The sequence below is a fragment of the Panicum virgatum genome, chromosome 6N (assembly GCF_016808335.1).
Source record: "Panicum virgatum strain AP13 chromosome 6N, P.virgatum_v5, whole genome shotgun sequence".
Lineage (NCBI taxonomy): Eukaryota > Viridiplantae > Streptophyta > Magnoliopsida > Poales > Poaceae > Panicum > Panicum virgatum.
In genome coordinates, this window is record NC_053150.1 from 6425503 (window position 1) to 6430054 (window position 4552).

General features: G+C 42.5%; 1 long non-coding RNA gene across 1 annotated transcript; it reads right to left on the reverse strand.

The window, feature by feature from the left end:
- Positions 1–2464: 2464 nt before the first annotated feature.
- On the reverse strand, positions 2465–3491 carry LOC120679789. The gene is made up of 4 exons (XR_005677325.1): positions 3279–3491; positions 2960–3079; positions 2707–2778; positions 2465–2596 (listed from the first exon to the last, which is right to left on the reverse strand). It is a non-coding gene; the product is annotated as an uncharacterized LOC120679789 (long non-coding RNA).
- Positions 3492–4552: the final 1061 nt, after the last annotated feature.

Here is a 4552-nt window from a genome sequence, read left to right on the forward strand (position 1 = left end):
TTGATCTTGAGGATTTATTGCGGCGTTACGGTTCGTCACCACCAAACTCGGAGGTTTCAGCTCCGCCATCTTATTCTGCGCCAGCAAGAAATCCGTTAGAACATTCTGCGTTCCAACGCAAGGACGGTTGAAAACCTATGTGTTGTTGACCGAATTTTTAAATTTCATGTATAGTACTCCTTTGTTAAGTTCTGTAATGGATTAAGTACCCCTTTTAATTAATCAAGATGTATGATAGATATTGCATATCTTTTAATTATTCATGTTATGTTACATTTAGTTTAATTTAGGTTTGATATATTTTATTTATTCGATACGTGTAAAGAATTCAAATCGATTTATTTAAAATGCAGATGGACCGGCAATGGATGTACAATGCTGACCGACGTTCGAAAGAATTCATTGATGGCCTGCATTATTTTTTGTCTGTGGCTGAGGCAAACAAGCAGAATGGTTTTATGTGCTGCCCGTGTGTTCATTGCAACAATAACAAGGATTACTCATCTTCAAGAATCCTACACAGCCACATTTTCGCAAATGGTTTCATGAAAAAGTATGTTTGTTGGACGAAGCACGGAGAACAGGGGGTTACCATGGAAGACAATGAAGAAGAAGATTTTGACGACCACTTTCCCGGGAATGCTGGAATCGGTGCATTCGATGACGATATTCCCATGGAAGAGCCCGAAGTAGATGTAGCAGAAAATGATCCCAGCGACGATCTGGGGCAAGCATTGCACAATGTGCAGGCAGACTGTGAGAGTGAAACGGAGAGGTTGAAGTTCCAGAAGTTGTTAGAGGACCACCATAAGTTGTTGTACCCAGATTGTCAAAATGGATTTAAGAAACTTGGCACCACCTTGGAGTTGCTGCAATGGAAGGCGACAAATGGTGTATCCGACAAGGGATTTGGTGAATTACTCAAACTTGTTAAAAAAATGCTTCCTAAGGACAATGAATTGCCTGCCACAACGTATGAAGCCAAACAACTTGTTTGCCCTTTGGGACTGGAAGTGCAAAAGATACATGCATGCCCCAACGACTGCATCCTCTACCGAGGCGAGTACGAGAATTTGGATGCATGTCCCGTATGCAGTGCATTGCGTTACAAGATTAGAAAAGATGATCCTGGAGATGTCGAGGGAGAGCCTCCCCGGAAGAGAGTTCCTGCGAAGGTCATGTGGTATTTGCCTATAATACCACGTTTGAAGCGTCTGTTTAGAAATAAAGATAATGCTAAGTTGATGCGATGGCACAAAGAGGAACGCAAGAAAGACTCGATGTTGAGACACCCCGCTGATGGGTCGCAGTGGAGAAAAATAGATAGAACGTACCCTAAATTTGATTTGGATGCGAGAAACATCGTTCTATCAGGAAAGAGAAACATCGTTGGAGTGGAGGACAAGACAGACTTTTCAGAAGAATATAATAATTTTGTTGCCATTCCACCTTTCGAAGTAAATGCTGATCCATGCATCCTGCTAGCCAATGATGATGCTCCATACTTGCGCCGTGATCATAATCAAGGGACATTTGTGAAGAGAAAGTCTGTTACCGCTAATCCTTCATGTACTTGAATCATTTTATTTATTTCATGAAATTACATTCACATTAACACACTATACTCTTTCACTAACACACACAATCTCACTAACACACACTATCTCTCAAACTCACACACTACTCATTAATATCATGAAATTGCTTAATTTTATCTAAAATTCACTTTTTAAACGTTAATATCGTGATAGAATCCACTTTCTATCGAAAAGCAACAGTTTGAAAAAAAATTTCACCTAATATATTTTTGCATGGTCAAAATAACAAATATGATTTCAAAAAAGTTAGATATTTCATTGACCCAATCACTTGAATGAAAATTAATTATTTTTGTTGCGTGTATCAAGTTTATATAGAGATAAGAAATTTTGTTCCATAATTTTTGGAATCATAATTTTATTAACTGAAATAACAAATGAAAGCCAATTTTAAAAGAGAAGTTAAAAGAAACAAAAACAAACATAACATTAGGCGGGAACGAGGGAAAACGGGCCCCTTTTGTCCCGGGTGGTAGATCCACCCGGGACTAAAGGTGGGCCGCGGGCTGGGAATTTTCCCGGCCCGCCCAAAAACCCCTTTTGTCCCGGGTGAAGCCACCACCCGGGACAAAAGGTTCTTTTGTCCCGGGTGGTGGTTTCACCCGGGACAAAAGGGGGGGCCTTTTGTCCCGGGTGAAGCCACCACCCGGGACAAAAGGACCTTTTGTCCCGGGTGGTGGCTTCACCCGGGACAAAAGGCCCCCCCCCCCATATATTTCCTAGCTTCCTCCCTCCTTCGCCCTTCCTCCCTCCCGCGCCGTCCGTTCCCCTGCTCCCCCCACCGCTCGAGCTCCCCGAGCACCGCCGCCGTCGACGTTGCCGCCCAGAGCCCCGCCGCGCGAGCCCACGTCACCGAGCGCCGTCGTCCCTGCGAGCGCCGCCCCCGGCCTCCACTCCGCGCGCACGCCCTCGTCGGCGGCCTCCACTGCACGCCGCCGCGCCGCCGCCCTGTTGTGTGGGTATTCTTCGATCTGTTCTTCTTCACACTGTAAAGCCTACTGGAAAAGAGACAGGAAACAAAAAATAATTGCTCAGAAAATGTCCTTCTTCACACCTAATGCTGCAGTAATTCTAAGCTTATTTTACTTCAGCTTATTTTCCATTTTACCTGTCAGTTGAAGCTTCATTTCCCCTTTGGCACTGGATGGGTTTTGGAACCATATTTCATTGAGAGAACCCACTGGCAAAAAGGAAATTCAATGTTTCAAGGAATTAAGAATAAAAACTGGTGGTAGAAAGGAAAGCTTTTGCCTTTTTCTGTATCGTACAGGTAAATGATTGTATTGACTTTTACTTTAAAAGATGCACAGCAATTATGAGAGATGTAATTTAATGATAAATATTTTTTTCTAGCATGCTACCTGTTTGTTCTTGACCAATGAGTCCCAGATTGAATTCAGGTTTTGATGTATCCCTTTGAGTCCACTGAACAAGCCTCCTAAACCAATGCCTCCTTTTTGGCAAAACTTGAGCATTCCATCCTACAAATAACTGATTTAATAATGATACATCGATGCTAGCAATAGTAAGAGAACCAAAACTAAGCGTGAAATATTCAATTTTAGTTGTCAAAAGAAATAGTACATACAAATGAAAGCTGGATAGTTAAGAAAAGAATATTAGTTATATGAGTTTAATTTTTAGATCTATCATGATCAGTAGAATCGTGAAAGGAAATACCATAATGTTTCTGTTCTTCTACTGCAAATGGCTTGGTTACTGTTTGAACCTCTAGTGATTCAATCCAATTGTCATCAGATCGATAGTGACACTTATATCTAGATGTGATCTTCCAGAAAGAAAATCAAACAAAAAAATCATATAGGAAAAAAACTATACTTATTTTGACATGGAGAGAGTATAATTAGTATTGCTTTAATTAGATGAATCTCATTACAAGCTAAAACTACATTCTTTGTGGGACAAAATTTGGATGCAAAAAACTATACTTATTTTGACATGGAGAGAGTATCATATATGGACCCAATTCAATAAAGCCTAGCAAGGAAGCCCCCAATGCAAAAGAATCATTCTCTCCGTCTCTGCTCATAGCTCGCCCTGAGCCCACGTCCCCCCCGGCTCCGCGTTCGCCCCAGTGCGCCTCCGGCCCTTGGCTTTGAGCCCTTCGCCTTCGGCCCTCGGCCCTCCGCCTATCCCTAGCCGCAAATTTCTGGAGTGGATTATTTAGATAATTTTTAAGGGTTTTATTTGTATTCATATTTTAGTTACGATGGACCCGCGACACACAGACGCGGAAGACGAACAGTTCCTGTTGAATATGATTGGCGAAGGTCAAGGAGATGTCGCTGAACAAGCTGATGATGGCAGCAATACCGACATATATTTGAATATGTCCGGTGATGGAATTGAGGCACCATCTATTCAGGATGACGCTGCTGCTGAACAAAGTGCTAATGTACATATCAAAACTATACTTATTTGTAGTGACAATCATATTTTCATCTGAATCTATATGAATACTATGAATGTTTTTTTTATAGCCGTCTGGATCATCGTCGCAGCAGAAAAAGACGAAGCGAGGCCCAACAAAAAAACTGGAAGGGCGGTTCATTATAACGGAAGTTGGTCCAGATGGCGAACCGATCGCTCCAGAAGCTGCCGCCAAAAAATTCATAAGACAATCCGGATGTATTGTCAGGGACCACATCCCGATCAGCTTTAGGCTCTGGAAAGCTTCCAATCCAAGCGAGGAACGGGATGCGGTACCCGAAAGAGAAAAAGAATGGTGCTGGCGGGAGCTTAAGAAAAACTTCACGGTTCCAGCTGAATCCGAAGAGATATGCAAGCGCTGGACCCTGAGTAAGATGGCCGAACAACTGCGATCATTCAAGAAAATTTTGACGAAGAAATATATCAAGACCGGGACCACACCCGTATTTACCGGCGAGCTCGAAAAGCTCAGGGGTCACTGGGATGCATTTGTGGAATACAAG